The sequence below is a fragment of the Mauremys mutica genome, chromosome 2 (assembly GCF_020497125.1).
Source record: "Mauremys mutica isolate MM-2020 ecotype Southern chromosome 2, ASM2049712v1, whole genome shotgun sequence".
Classification (NCBI taxonomy): Eukaryota; Metazoa; Chordata; order Testudines; family Geoemydidae; genus Mauremys; species Mauremys mutica.
Window position 1 is genome coordinate 109,928,658 of NC_059073.1, and position 16,877 is coordinate 109,945,534.

At 42.5% G+C, this 16,877-nt stretch overlaps 1 long non-coding RNA gene across 1 annotated transcript; it reads left to right on the forward strand.

The window, feature by feature from the left end:
* The first annotated feature begins 4,550 nt into the window (after positions 1-4,550).
* Positions 4,551-16,638, forward strand: LOC123362866. The gene is made up of 4 exons (XR_006576612.1): positions 4,551-4,713; positions 8,215-8,339; positions 10,869-10,925; positions 16,529-16,638. It is a non-coding gene; the product is annotated as an uncharacterized LOC123362866 (long non-coding RNA).
* Positions 16,639-16,877: the final 239 nt, after the last annotated feature.

Sequence of the window (16,877 nt, forward strand, 5' to 3'; positions counted from 1 at the left end):
TCACAGTCCTAGCCCCGGCCAATCACTCGCTGTATCCAACGCTTCTTCGTGCCAAACCCCACCCCGCCGGCTGCTATTGGCTTGGAACCCGATGCAATAATAATCACCGCGTGCAATGAGAAGCTCCAAATCTGACCTCATTCCAATTTACAGAGCAAACTTTTTAAAAGGGCCAGAAGTGCAGCTGAGATTTCTGAGTCTCTTTTTCCTTTTGCATTTCTCCTCCCCTCTTCTCTTCCCTCCCACCTCCGTGTGTGTGATAATGCACTAAATTATTGAGGGGTGGGAAGGAGGAAATATATTCTATCCTTTATGTTAGATAAGTTGGATGGGGAGAAGTGAAATACTGTACATGGGAGCTTTACTTTCTGCATAAAGGGAAAAGTGATTATCTGTGAATATTAGTTCCTTTCAGCACCGAAAGAAAAAAATCAGCATGTGGTGTAAAAAATCTGTTCCTTGTAGAGAGGATTCATTCTGAGAAAGGACCAGAGGGAAAAGGAAAGGGAAGGGAGAGACAGCAAGGATAAATCAATGATTTAAAAGCCACTGAGAAAGTGAGTAGACACCTGTCATCACAAATATTTTCACATTAATTCCTATATCACAGATGCTGATAGATTGTATAACACTCCTTACAACAATTTATTCACTTATAATTATCACAAAATACTGGCAATGCTTGTAGGAGATTAAGTTCCCATTCCTCCCAAACAGATTGCTTTTTGAACACTGCAATGATTGAAATCAGGTCACATTTTCTCCAAGGCTCAAATTAAGGATGCACCATGGGATGCAGTTTGGGACACAGTTCTGTTATTATAATAGAATTATAAATATTTTTTGTGTAGCTTCTATCTCATTTTCCTCTGGAAGTTGGGTGGGAGGAAGAGGCATTTCTCTTATCTAATGTTTACCATTCTCACCCTCCTGTTTGCTTCTTAATTGTACTATAGGCATCCTGTCTGCTGGCAAGCCCACTTGGTTCAGGGTGCATTGGGGCTAGGTGGTGGAGTTCCACATCTGTCATTGAACTTCTTGCAGCACCCCTGGTACACAGTGAGTATTGTGACACAGCTGTTTTTTGTTTTTGTTTTTTTTAATCTGATGAGGGAAGGAAAGGGGGATCTCTTGTGAGAAGTTGCTGCTCTGTGACCGATATATTCAACAAAGAAGGGTTTGCAGACATGACAGACAAGATTATAAATTGGATGCTATTTTGATTTTTTTCTAATTAGAAGCGATATCTAAATTGTCAAACACATTCGTACTTTATTGTTTTTGTCTATTTTAAAAAACTGTCCAAGTAGTTTAGGCCTCTAATCTCGTATGTGCTATAATTGTTATAACCTGATGGAAAACAGATATTTTAGGGATATTTTTAATCCAACATTCTGCCTCCGGTAAGTAAAATAAATCAATCAATAAAGTTTTAAAAGGATAAAATGTAATAATGATTTGTGCAATAGAGCTCTCCTGCAGCCTCTGTAGCACCAGTTAAATAAAACACTGGGGTTAAAGGTATAGGCCCACAAAAAACAACAAAAAATCACTCTTTTCCAAACTTTCCTTGACATCAGTGGTTATGCCAGTAACCAAAATGATGTTAAACAAATCAGATATGTCAATTTCACTTCCAAATTTGGGGGGGGGGGGAAAGAGCAGGGAAAATAATGTTTGCTAAATAGAAAAAAAAACAAATAAACATTGTAGGGAACGTTTCAAGGTTCTAAGAAAGTAGTATGCAAAAGTTATATATTTTTCAAAAATGGAAAGCCCATGATAGTGTCCTTTCAAAGACTATTTGGTTTGAATACAAGCTATGAGTTTTTAGGCTCCAAATTTGAACCAAACTAAAACTGCTATGAAGTGCTGAGAAAAGTCCTGTGAATTCTAAATATCTGCTCTCTCTGTTTGTTGTTTTAAACCTAGAACTAAATAACTGATATTTATTTAAAAATACAGTAATCTCTTATTGTTGGGCCTACACAATTAATATTTTGTATTCAGTCTGCTGGCTCTTCAGGAGTAGCTTCTTCAAACCTTGGATCAAAGTCTCTTCTCAGTTACAATGGCAACTCCAGTAACATCAAGTATAGTTACATCTGATTTACACCAGTATAGAGAGGAATTTGGCACATTTTTCGCACAGCTGTGCTGACATTAAATATATTACTTCAAAGTACCTACATCTATTGCAATCAGTGGGAGTCTAAACAGGTTTAAAAGTGTTTTGGTGTCCTAAAAGTGTTACTGACTTTATTCACACCATTTCTATCCCTGTGTAAAATCCTGAAAAAGCTGTGACTGAATAGAGCCAGTAACAAGTCTACTGATTTGCTTGTTATCTTGGGTATTTACAGACATTTCAATGTATAGTTACAATCTAACTGTAAATGTATTTAAACTGCAAGATATCTAAAATAGCCTCATGTTTCTAAATAGGTTAAAGAAGAAATCAAGGTACCACACCTAAAGACATGTGTAGAGATAGATACAAAGCGTAGCAAATAAACCTACAGGAAAATGAGTCCAAGAGAAACTTTTCCTCTAAATTTGTTACCAGAAGTGGGTTCTTGATCACTATCACTACTGCGGCAATATAAGTCAATGTTTATGTTAATTAAAACAGTCATGTCAGTTTTATCTCCATTCAAAGAGTGTGTGTGTGGGAAGGGAAAATCAATTTTTGCTAAATGGAAAAAGACAAAATGGTTGGTAAAAATATGAACCTTGTAATCGCAACTAACATTTAAAAAGTATTTTATTATAATTTCTTGGCAGCATCCTTTAAGTTAATCATGGTTTCCATTCTTAATTATTGAACGTGGGCTGAGAACCATTCAGACTGGCCAAAGAAATTTAACATATAAGTAAAGTGCGAACATTCTGCTTTCAGCTAAAAGGCAGTTTTAACAGCGCTGTCAAAATCTCTCCACGTTTAATAACTTAAAAGGACAGGAACTGTAGGTTTTCCAAGTCTGGGGGTGGAAAAAAGGACGCTAGGTGGCAGAGCTGAGCCTCTTCTGGACAAATAAGTAAACGTGGGAAAACGTGGATCTAACAAATCCAAGGTTTTATCCTTCCCCACCCCCATTTTACTGAGCAGCTTACAGCTCTAAAGTTTCTGAAAGAACTCCAGTGGGTTTCTAGAAGGGACCTCTCATGAGGAATAACACACACAGGTTACGCACTTTTCAGTTGACAGAAAATCTCTAACTGACAAGGAAAATTAAGGTCTTTATTCAGTGCTTAATTTGTAATGAAAGAGGTGCTAGGGCTCAAGCGATGTTTTTACTTTCATAACTGATGCAGTAAGCCAGAGGTGCTGAACTGCCAAGCCTGAGCCCTGGCACAAATTAAGCACTGTCGTTATTATTGTTAATTAAATTATTATACTTGTAGTTGAAAGTTAGAGTTTACAAGTTATTATGTTATATTATCTCTTGCTTATAAAACAGAGGAGTATTTAGTAGATCAGTTATTCATACAAATGTCTTCAAGACATATGCGCAATATGAAAAATAAAGACATTGAAGTTTTACTTAAGAATTAGCAAGGTACAAAGATGGTTCCATCAGTTAAAATGTCTGATTTAATAATGCAGCAGATCTTTTCTTTCTCTTAAAACAAGGATTAATGGTGTTCAGCCTTACATAGCAGCTGCTGAAGATTTTTTTTTCAATTGTGCTGAGAGAAATGAATTGGAATCGACTCAGATTGTGCTTTTGGAAACAAGCCTTTCCTAGTGTTAAACATGTTTTTGACATGTTGCTGTCAGCCACATTTAAAAACTTCTCTCTTTCAAGTATAATGACTGGACAATAAGCATAAGAAAGTATGAATAAGAAGTGATCATGGCCTTAAAGTGTCTATATAGTCAATTACACCTTACAGTGTCAAAAAGTTCAACTAGTTTCTGTGAATCCCCAAACATTGGGGAATGGCTGATTTCTTCTGAAGTCAGTGTTCTTATTAACGCCTGCATACAGAATAGCATTTCCCTATATAGTTACAATACAGTATACTGTAGTACATATATTTACTTTAGTAAATATCACATCCATACGACATATCTTTTAAACATACAGTGTACTGCTGTATTTGTATAGAGTGCATAATGTATATACTGAATGTAGAGTGTGTACATTGTAAATATACAGTGCATGCATCTCCACTGCAGTGTGCTGTAACTCTACAAATGTATGCTTTATGGTATAAATCATGTATTTTATTTATAAATATATCAACATCCAAACTCCAAATTGTTGTTTTCCTGATTCTTGCATATCATGTACTTTCCATAGTAGAGTTTAGGATAAGACTTAATAGACTATTCGGTTATAAGCTTTCTGATCACTTGTCTCTTGAAAGCTGCAGAGGAAAAAATTGACCCTTCCATTACCCCCTCCCCACTATAAATGCACAGCGAAGGGCAGCAAAGCAGGCTGTGTCTGAATCCCCAGAGCAGCAAGCGCTGAAGCTACTTATTCCATTCCCCCCCCCCCCCCTTTTCCTGTTTTCTCCCCAGAGGGTTGAGACGGGGCCGCGGAGAGAAACTGGAAACAGAGGAAGCTGATGCAGCCGCTTATAGAAAAACAAGGCAGCGTTTAGTTTAAAAGAGCCCTTTGGTTTCTGTGAGGATCAAAGCACCTGTGGGAGGAGGAGGGGTCAAGTTTGAGCAGGAACAGAAGATGAGGCACCAGATGGCAGGTAGGTAACAGGTCGCTTTCGAAGGTTGCCTGTGGCATCAGTGCGGAGCTTTTCAGGGCTTGACACGCTGTAGCTGAACTTTGAATTCACAGCTCTCAGAGCCAGGCGCACCGCATGCAAATAGGGAGCCTGCAGCAAGAGTCCCTACAACTTCCCTGTGCGGAAAGGCGCCGTCGCTGCCCGCTAGCGCCGTGCCTGAAACTCGCCCAAGGGAAAGATTTAAAACCCTTACCACCGTCCACGCTGTCAATTTTACCGCTATTTCCACAGTTAAAAACCCGCAGATCAACCTACCCGCTTTAGAGCTATAAGGGACCCTGGGGGAGGAATCTCGAGCCCTCCAACCCAGTGCACGCAATATGCCCGCACGCCCCCAATTGACTGCGCTAATCTAACGCGCACAACCGCTCCACCCCAGGGTGTATAATCCCCGTACCCTCCCAGTCCCAAACACGGTCAGGAACCGCCAGTCCAATGCAAATAACTCAGACCCCTCCAGTCCCATGCACGCATACCACACGCCAACTCACTGCACACACCCAGCAGCGCTAGAGATCTAGCCCCTGGGGTTGCACGTGGAGGAAACGCTCGCTGTTAACTGCATCCCTTTTTCTTGCATGGCCCCCCCCCCTTTTTTTTTTTGTGTGTAGCCCGTGGAGGGCTGGGGTGGCGGGAGATCTGGTGCATAGACATGGCTGGGGGGTGGGGTGGGGAGAGTAGGAAGCTTAAACAGCTTAAACAGCTGCCACGCGACGCTTGTCTGGGGGAAAGAAAGCGGGAGGAGGGGTAGGGGCCGGGCGCGTGGCGGCGCGAGACAGGCAGGTGGCGCGGAGCGGCGGGAGTCGGAGAGGCGCAGGCTCCTCCGGTCTAGCCCGGCGCCAGCCAGCCAGGCACAGGGGCGAGTGGGCGGGACGCGGGCCAGGGAGCGCGCGGTGCAGGCTCGTCTCGGGCCAGGGCTGCTGCACAGGCTGGTTTTCGTTCACTGCCGCCTGGAGCTGCCTGAGATCTCCCTACACCCTGGCTCCGCTACAGTGCCCGCCTCAGCTGGGCTGCGAGTAGGTGCGGGGATTGAATTCACCCCTCGCCGGGCTCAGGCCACTTTAAAAAAATAAATTACCCGAGCATGGCCCCGGGAGATGCGGATCAAGCTCAGCCGCAAACCTGGGGCTCCAGATCTCGCATTTCCCAGCAAGGGACCAGACTGCAGGGTGCTGCAGTCTGGGCAGTGGTTAGTCTAGTCTTTCAAATTTAAATCCACTCGCGGCGAGACAAGCGCGTAAAATCTCACTAGGCACTTTAACCAGTGCATAGGCTTGGGGGCGGGCGAGGACAGGAGCCGCCGTTGAATTGTACCTGCATATTTGTTTGGGGTGAAAGTCTCTACAGTGACTATGGAACAATTCCTGAGCCTCTGAAGGGGGAGACTTGAGACAGCCCGAATTTTGTATCTGGTTTCTCCCCCTTTGGGGTACAGTGTAGATGTACTACCTGGTGCAAAGAGTGACCAGGTATCCTGGGTTGAAGTGTGAACTTGATTGTATGGCATTTCAAAAGGCCCTATAGTGCTATGCTCAGGGTTGTTCCCTTACTTCCTTCAAACAGGAGGGTAGCATCTCAGTAGAGATTTGTTTTCCCAATTGTCCCTTTCTGTCTCTCAAACACACACACATTTTTCCCCCCATTCCAGATGTGTCTCACTACCAGAGACAAAAACTACACACAAGGACCAACACTAAATAATAAGGCAAGCTTCCTGTAGGGGATAGGCTTCTATATTGGTAAATAATATAGTTATTCATAACTAACAGATATGGTTATTTATACAATTATAATAATTTTTTATTCCCCTCTTAATTTCATCACTGAATTTAGGAGATATTTATTTTATACATGTGACTCTTAGAAAATAGTTTGCTTCACCTGCTTATGTTTTTGGTTGTTTATTTACTGCAATGAAATGCTCCAGCTAAATAAGGAAATTCCTGGGAAATCTGTCAACCTGTGACAAGCACCAAAATGTCACAAAGGATGACATTTATTTCCAGAAAGCCTATTCATTACTTGCAAATGTGTTTACACTGACTGGAATAGAGCTTTAATTTTCTATACTGTTTTATTTTATACTGTTTTAACAGATAGTATATGTGGTGGTGTGATTTTTGCCTTGCACAGAATATTTGATAGGGGTCTTCAACAGCATATTGAAAATGTACTGCAAATAGCATGCACTAAGTTAGGGAACCATTTGGTCAGAGAGGCCAACAAACACAAGATTGTTTTTTCAAAGAACAGAACTGTAACAGGGTGCCTTGCCTCTTAAGGGCTGGATGCCTGGGCCAGCCAACCCTGATCACTGAAGGAAATGCTCTAGCCCACTTGTGCCATGTTATCATCATGGATGGTGTGTGATGAAGGACAGACAGGTGATTCCCCTATGAAGGGAGTGAGAAAGGTCACAGCAGGGCAGAGCTTGATATCATGGGAGTCGAGAAGTCAGAGCCAGGAGACTGAACTCCAGCCAGGTAAAGCCTGAGAGTGACTGTTGAATGAGGACCCAGCCCTGGGAAGGAGAGCAGAGGGCTGCTGTACCTAAGGGAAAGAGACACACATTGAAGTCGGTGGTCTTGAAGGACCATTGTGTACCCTGAGAGCTGAATAAATTAGGCCCCCCAGAGGAGAAGTGTTTTAATGAACTTGGGTAGTTTGAGTTTCTTAAAGAAATAAGAGGGGAAACAGAGGCAGGGTGCTGCAGAGACCGCTGGCCATGAGCAGGTGCTCAGGAGGGGCTGACCCCCCCACCCCCGCTCCTTGGGAGAGAGGCCATTTGTCCAATTATAAACTGGATAGTCATCTTTTTGCATGGCTAGTACCGCAAATGTGGTTTTATCCAGTGTTGGATGGGGTGTGTGTGGCATTTTGAAGAGCCTGTTGCTCTGCCCTTGCTGGCGTGACCTCACAGAATGTGTGCGAGGTCATGCTGATGGGAAAGGAGCAGCATGCTCTTCAAAATGCAATTCTCAAGGGGGCCAGTGTCATGCTGGAGGTGGGGTTGGGGCAGACCTATGCTGTTCCTGGGGGGATGGGAATGTGTGAATGGCCACCCTATTCCCTGTGAAAGACACCAGCGTGGTATAGATGTGATCTTTATCTCAAGAAATACACAACCAATTTTTTTAGGATGGGTGAGAAAGACTTGGTTCTGTAAAAGAACGAGGATGCCCTCTATTCAGAATCAGAGAGGAGTGATGCTTAAGTTAGACACCAATAATACATCCTGAAGTCATAAAAGTGGAGTCTCTTTGAATCCAGTCAGGACCCTGAAAAAGATGTGCTTTGTACATTCAGTGGGACTACAGAAAGAAGAATATAAATTCCTCTGAACTCTCATGCTCTTTATACAAATGCATAGTCATGATTATATTCTTACTTTTATGCATGCCTGCAGTCCTGTGCTTTCAGCACTCATCTCAACTTGACCTGTTCATTTCATCTTATCTCCAGAAGCAAGCAAACTACATCAACAAGACACCTAAGAAGAAAAAGCCACAATACAGCATCAAGGAGCAGCAAATATCCAGCCCAGCACTGCTTGTGAATAGGACTTCACTGAGACTTCAGCGTCATTGGTGAGAAGGTGTAAAAGCACGGCCAACTGATTATTTAAAAAACAAATTTAAGTCTAATTTCAGTGGGATATTGAAATGCTATTGTAATACAAGATATTCCTGGAAAGGAGACATAAGCTAAGGCTTTGTCTCCACTAGCACTTGTCAGCAAAAATTTGGTTGGTCAGGGGCATGGGGGGAAAAAAACCCATCACACACCAACTGACATAAGTTTCACAAACAATAGTACCAGCATGGACAGCAGGAGAGCATCCCCTGCTGTCATCACACCCAATGAATGGTGGTAGCTGTTTAATTATGCCAATGGGAGAGCTCCGCCCTGGCATAGAGCAGTTGCATAGGACACCTTCCAGCGGTGCAGCTGCAGTGGTACAGCTGTGCCGTTGTAAGGTCCGTAGTATAGACATAGCCTAACCTTGGTAAACAAATAGTGGAATTTTATTTGAATTTAAGATTAACATTTGTTAATTTGCCTGTCTCAAGAGAGTTCCTTGAATGGCTTCTTTTTAAGTAATTGAGTGAAAACTTCCTTCAGTTTCATAGGAGTTTGAGCTTGTCTACACAGCCCCACAGTTTGGACTTTGGTGGTGTGAATTGAAGCATATATTGGAGTGTTGCTCTGAAATTTCCCCATGTGGATGCTGCTGGCATGAACTCAGTATGTCTACACATGAAATGCTACAGTGGCACAGCTGCGCCGCTGCAGCACTTCAGTCTAGGCACAACCTACTCCAACGGGAGGGGTTCTCCACCTCCATGAGATGCAGTAGCTAGGTTGACAGAATAATTCTTCTGTTGACTTAGCACTGTCTACACTGCGGGTAGGTTGGCTTAACTATGCCACTTTGGTTAGGATTTTTCACGTCCCTGAGTGAAGTAGTTAAGCCAACTTAATTTTCATGTGTAAACAAGGACTAAAAGGTATCTAGTTTGTATTAGTGTAGTCTCCTTTGAAAGAGGACTATATTAAAACAAATTAAATACCTTTTAGTTCACACCAGCAGCATCCACATGGGGGGAATTACAGATCAGCACTCTAGTGCGTCCTGGAATTCACATCCTCAGAGTCTGAACTGTGGGGCTGTGTAAACAGTTAAGATTGCTTACCTTTGCCCATTTATCAACTGTTTGGTTAATTCTCACTAAACTAAGCAGGATTCGCCAACTCTTTGGACAAAGGAATTTTGTTTTTGTTCCTTATGATATACTAAGACAGAACTCGACACATTTGGGGAATAATATACTTTGGTTTTCACTAGAGAAGGGTGTACCCACCAGTGTTGGCCAAACTCTTTAGTCTCTTTTGAGCAACATACAAAAGAGATTGTAAGTGAAGTAACCATTGCTTGCTGCTTATTTTGTGTGTTCTGATTTGGTTTTGCTAGTTTTTCCTCCCCCCCTTAAATATTAAAATGGACACAACTAATAACTGATCGTTTTGCTTGTCTTTAATTATGTTGATCCCCGACTACATGGAAAGAACCCCATGTAACTAAATAGTGGGAGTCACATCCCTGCATTGGCCTTAAGAGACAGTTACTAAGATTTGGCTTACTATATCTTGTCTCTCTAGACTATAACACTTGTAGTAACTGCTGGGATAAAATTACTCAGTGTTCCACAATTTAAACCTGCCCTTTCTACACTACAGTCTTCAAAAAATGTGGGGTTAGATTCTGTGGCACAAATAATATTCTTCACAGCTTCATTTTCCTGATTTGGCATTTCAGGTGTACAATTTAGAATGCCAAAGACGAAAACAGCAAGTTTTTGAAGGGTGACGCAAAACATATGTTTTAGTCCAAAATGAAGGACAAGTTTAAAAAAAAAAGTAGATTTCTTTACTATGTTTTTTGTGTCCAGGGCAAACACAGTCTCTTCCCTTTTTTCTTATTTAGTAAAGGTGTTTACAACTAGTAAATATACTATTTTCCTGCATAGACAGTTTAAATGGCAGTTATGTCCATACATGTATATCCTGTAACTTATCTTAGCTTGACTATAGAGTTTCTGTGGAGTAAGCAGCTTCCAAATAAGTATTTTCTACTTCTAAAAACTTTTGCTCTTAGAATTGTATATCTTTTAACACAATTCCAGTAAAAGTGAAGAGTTCTGTACCACTTGCTATAGAATATTGAAACCTGTCACATTCAGGCAGTGCGTATGATTAATCTTAATGTGCCAGGTATGCTTAAGTGAGGCAGGATGTTTGAATTTATATCAGTTTTAAATTATTGTATTTAATTGCTATCAGAAGTAATAAATCCTCTCGACAGGACACTAGGAAGCTCCAGTATCTATTTTACTTTGCTAGAGACTGCTTAAAATCAGGTACTTTCACTGCATCATAACACTTATAGCTTCAGTTCATATACTTTATGGCAAGAAACTGTCCACTGTCCTAACCAGGCATCAGAAACCAATTAAAACAAAAGTTGAAAAAGCTAAATTTTTGCTCTTTTTAACTTCAGAATAATAGCAGATCAGGGCAGCTGAACTGATATCAGATTTTGCCCTTTGGATTTTCAGATTTCTAAGCATCTGGCTGTGGGAGGAGTTATGACATCTGTACACCTGCCAGACATGGTGAGTGTTTAACCTGTGTGACTATACACGTATATCTCTACTTATTTTTTTCCCTAGTGCTTTCCTTATTTTGGGGTATAGGTGCTAAATAGAATTCTTAACTATTACTGCACAGGATATAAACTCGCATTACTACTGTAACTTATAATTTAATAAGGACTGCTATATTCTACAATACTTCAGTTAGAATATAGGACATTATGCAAATGAACCAACGATGGTCCAGTTATTTTTAAACTACAATTACAAAGAGATGAGAAAAACAGATTTTAAATTTCAGTCAATACTATACTGGCCATAAACAATTAATTGGATCCAGAAAGTCATTATTAGTCCTGTAAACAAATTACTCTTCATCAGCTCGGCTGTAATGAAGTTTGTCTATAACTGATCAAAATCTACTGATACCAAACAGACAAGTTATGCATTTGGGGTAAATCTGTCTGATTCTGGTGGTCTGCCATCACAAATGCAGCTGATCTGAGGCTATAGCCATGTGCACTTTTCAAGGACGGAAGAATGAGTTTACATTAAGTATCACTTCAACATAGAGGTTCCTGGCAGTCACTCCAATGGATACATTTATTCTATAGTTTGGAGAACTGTATAGCAAGCCCCTAGAGCTAAATTTTGGCTGGTGAGTATGTGCCTACTTGTATACCAGAAAAGCTAAAGCTTGAGGTGGACAATGAAAGAACTTTGATTCTGGCTTTCCTAAAACTTTCATGAGTGCGATTCCTCTCCTGATCCACAAGACCTGAAGATATGATCCATGCATTAGTAAGGACACTTGCCCTGACATGCCATGATCCCAGGCACCCTTCTACTGGGCAGATTACTTCTGTTCCAGAGGAAGGGAGAAGCTGACAGTTAGAATATGGGAACACAATGTTACTTTTGAGTCGGTTTTGTGGAGAAAGCTAAAAGTGCCTACATTTGGTCCAGGTATCTAGTTATTTAAGAAAATTAATGACTCACGGTTTAGGTTCAGATTCATAGTGCTTCTGCAGAGGAAATTGATACATCACTAATTGTGAGATCTATCTGTATGTTGATGTAAAGTCAATGGTCAGCAAGGAAGTTTATGCACACAAATCTTTAGCAGAACCCATTCTACAAGTGCAGCACCAGACAAAAAGCTACATTTAGAATATCCTGATATTTTTCAGCAATATTTATTGAAAGGCAAATTCCCCTGCCCATGTACTCAGACAATTAGCTAGCATGGGCAACAAAAGGCTTTCACAGCTGGAGAAGGGAAAGGAGTCCTTCCTTCCAGGACTATGAGTAGTAGCAGAGATGCTCCATGCATGCTGCTCCTGCATCATAGCTGCATAGAGAAAGTGGTCAGTGGAAAGAATATGTAGTGGCAGATCCATTAATCCTACTCCCCCATTTCCCTCCCCCAGTGTACCTCATGCTCTGTCCCAACCCCTCCTGTATCAGTCAGCTTGAAGCACCTGTGGTCCATGTTGTGCAGGAGGTTTTGCACACCCTACCGTGGCTGCCAATGTCTTACACCTCCTCATCTCTGCTATGCAGTAGAACCACTGTCGTTCTAATGCATTTGACAAGTGTTCACCTGTGGAGGTGGGAAGTAGGATTTACTCCTGTGGGTCAGGTTATGTGCATACATTACAAGTTTCTTCCGTTTTCAAAGATTCTACTGGTCTGGGATATGTTCCCTATACTGAAAAATGGAGTACTATTTGTGGAACTGTTAACTCAAAACAAACTTTAAGAATGTGACCACTGTGCCTACATAAATCATGAACAATTTATTAATCTGTAGGAAGAAAAAGATGGCAAGGTTTCATAACAAAATCTTGTAGGTAATTTCAGTGTAAACTGTTTGTTTGCCTTTAGCTGAAAAGTACAGCTCTAGATGAGTAAATCAACATACACAAGTGAGGTACAACCTTGTTTGTTCTACTTGCACTTTTATTCTTCTTGTAAATCAGTAATCTAATAAAAGGCAAAAAACTTGGTGCTAAATAGAAAAATAAATCAGTTCTTACAAATGGCACAAAAGTTCTCTTCATTGTTTACCAAAGTGAAAAGCAGTTACTCCATACTTATCACAGTGACTAGTGGAAATCACACTGCAATTTATAGATGGCCAGGTGCAATCGACATACCTAATCTTATCATGCATTTGTTTTATTTGCAGCTGTAACAGTTGGTGTCAGTTAATAGGTTACTAACCATCAAGTAAACTTATTTCCTTTTAGTATTTATCTTGCCTCAGAGCTATAGAAATTATTTACAAATGGTCCTGACTTGTGTATTAGCTGCTAAATTTGAATTTCATTGTTTCAGATTTTTCATTATTTAGTGCACTGGATTTAGAATGAAAATGGTTAATGAGGAATCCATTATGGCAATCAAAAGTAGGTTTTGCTAAACATGTTCCATTTCATATATTTTCTCTGGATCTAACGTCTGGAATTTTCAAAAAGATAACATTTACTTTCTGGGCTTTTAATGTTGTAAAGAGGGGATCAAGAAAGCTGGTGAGTGTAGAAAAGAATGAGCTATTGCTAAGTAGGGCCCAGTTCTGCCAGGTGCAGAGTGCCTCAACTCCTGGTTGTTGAAGATACTCAGCACCTTTTGAGAGGTGCTTAGCACCAAAACCAATTGGGCTCTTAGTTTCCTAAATACAATCGTAGTCTGTATTAACTTGATTTTAAATCGGGGTAGGCAACCTATGGCACGGGTGCCGAAGGCGACACATGAGCTGATTTTCAGTGGCACTCACACTGCCCGGGTCCTGGCCACCAGTCCAGGGGGCTCTGCATTTTAATTTAATTTTAAATGAAGCTTCTTAAACATTTTTAAAACCTTACTTACTTTACATACAACAATAGTTTAGTTATATATTATAGACTTATAGAAAGAGACCTTCTAAAAACGTTAAAATGTATTACTGGCACGTGAAACCTTAAATTAGAGTGAATAAATGAAGACTCGGCACACCGCTTCTGAAAGGTTGCCGACCCCTGTGTTAAATAATATCCTGAAAACTAAGGATCAAATTCTGTCCTTAGATTCAGGCATATTGCCAGGGCCCCCCAGAGGATTCAGGGGGCTTGGGGCAAAGCAATTTCAGAGGCCCCTTCCATAAAAAAAAGTTGCAATACTATAGAATACTATATTCTCATGGTGGCCCCTGCAGGGCCTGAGACAAATTGCCCCATTTGCCCCCCCCCCCTCACCCGGGCATCCCTGGGAAAAATAAACATTTAAAAACCTTCCGCATCTCGGCACAAACCCAGTTTTGAGAAAACTTCTTTTCAAGTCACCTTTACAAGGTATCACAGGTTCTCAGTATCAGCTAGTGCTAAAAGGCACTAAAGCTCATTAAAAGGGTTGGACAAATATTTTCTGTCAAAACTTTTTTTGAATCGAAAACTAGGGGTTTTTAAAAAGCAGAAATCACGGACAATGTCTGCTTTCCTTCAAAATTTGTTGTGTTTTTTTTTTTAATTGAAAAGCTGAAATAAGTCTGCCAAAACCTGAACATGGTTTAGGGTTTCAGAAGTGTGTGGCCAAATATTTGCTGCTTGCGGTATTTGTGTAAAGAAACAAAAACATTCTGCTTAAAAAAATCCAAAACTTCTGAACCACCTCAGCTTGTGACCAAACGCCTGAGCCCATCCAGTCAGAGATTTTTCCAGGTTTCTGATACTCTGCTGGCTTCCTTGACTCATATCTGTCTCCATAACTTTGGGTTCATTTAGCTTAGAACACTGCAAGAATGGCCATACTGGGTCAGACCAAAGGTCCATCCAGCCCAGTATCCTGTCTACCGACAATGTCCAATGCCAAGTGCCCCAGAGGGAGTGAACTTAACAGGTAATGATCAAGTGATCTCTCTCCTGCCATCCAGCTCCACCCTCTGACAAACAGAGGTTAGGGACACCATTCCTTACCCATCCTGGCTAATAGCCATGAAAGGACTTAACCTCCATGAATGTATCTGTTTCCTAGAGACTGGCTCCACGGGGTCCCTCACAAACTGGAGACGGTTACTGTGGGTTTGTCTTTAGTATAGACTATGTACATACTCCACGAACTGAGCATTTGAGCTTGTTCCAGAATCTGAGATGAGCCTATGTTGTGAAAACTGAAATGCTCAAAATAGCACATGAATGTGAATGGACACAGGGTGCTAAAATTAAGTTAACCCAGGGATTCTCAAACTGGGGGTTGGGACCCCTCAGGGGGTCATGAGGTTATTACTGGGGGTCACAAGCTGTCAGCCTCTACCTCAAACCCTGCTTTGCCTCCAGCATTTATAATAGTGTTAAATATATAAAAAAGTGTTTTTATTTATAAGGGGGGGTGTCACACTCAGAGGTTTGTTCACCAGTACAAAACTTTGAGAACCACTGAATTAACCCCTCTGGAGCCTCGGGGAATGCAGGGGATGGGGGGTCTCCCATGGTAGGGTTGGGAAGGAGGTAGGTGGTGTAGGATATTGCTCTTCTCATGTGATCCCTCCCCCACGGGAAAAGATAACAGCTTGGCTCTTTGTGTTAAATAGCTGTCTGCAAGCCTCAAACTGCTGAATGAGCTTTAGGGTAGGGAAGGCTGTGCCTCCCCAAACAGCCTGGCCCTGCCCCCTATCCAACCCCCATCCACTTCCTGCCCCCCTCAGAATCCCCAGCCCATTCTGCTCCTTGTCCCCTCACTGCCCCCCCGACACACCCTCCCCAAACCACCCCGGGACCCCACCCCCACCAGTTCCTTGTCCCCTGACTGTCCTGACCCCATCCACCCCCCCCCACCAAGTCCTGACAGACCTCCGGAATGCCCACGATCCAACCCCCCTTCCCCGTCCAACCCCCCCCCCCCCAGAACCTCTGCCTCCTCCCTGTCCCCTGACTGGCCCCGGGACTCCCTGCCCCTTTTCCAACCCCCCCCAGCCCTGGTGCCCTGCCATGCTGCTTATCCCCGTCTTCCCCCTCTCCCGGAGCCTCAGCGCGCCGCATCCAGGAGCAGCCCTTGACAGCACTACAGCGGCCTGGCTCCAGCAGGGCCTAAGTTCCCGCCTGTCAGCCCGGAGCTCACAGCCCTGTCCCCTTACCACGCAGCTCCGAGTGGGAGGAGCTCAGGCCCTGCCCCCTTACCAGGCCCTGCTTGAGCCACGCCGCTTTAGCTCTGTCCAGGGCTGCTCCTGGGTTACCCCCACCTCTCCCCTCTCTCAGAGCCTCAGCACGCTGCGTCCAGGATCTGCCCTGGCCTGTGGACAGTGCTGCAGCAGCATGGCTCCAACGGGACCGGAGCTCGCAGCCCCGTCCCCTTACTATGCAGCTCTAAGCAGGGCAGAGCTCAGGCCCCACCCGAGCCAGTCCGCTTTAACTCTGTCCAGGGCTGCTCCTGGACGTGGCGCGCTGAGGCGATGGGGGAAGGCAGAGGCGGGGCCAGAGAATTCTTGTGGGGGCCCCTGTGGGCCTGGGGCAAATTGCCCCACTTCCTTCCCTGGCCCCCGCCTCCGGGCGGCCCTGCATATTTCAGACAATGGGATCTGTACACATATCAAGGAAAGAATTTGCAGTAAAGGTTTGTTTTTATGGAAACATTTATGGTTGTCGTTACAGGCATTTGTTCTGCCCAGGAGTCTATGGCAGCAGCTAGGAGATTTGCATTTTCCCTATTTCCATCATGAGTAGAATCACTTACAAAACCCTGACCAACCTCCAAAGCTTTCTGGTATTCTTTCACTGTAATATTAAGCAGCTACTTGAAGATAAACAAAATGTACTCATTAGGAGTGAGTAGTCTGCAGTTTCTAAAAGTGAGCAATAGATTCTCAGTTATTCCAAACTTTTGTTTCCATTTACATACAGTCTACCATATTCTCTGCTCTTAAGTTTGTACGATTGTATTCAATTTTATCTATTATCTGCATATACGCTATTAAAATGCATATTACTTTTAGATAATTTG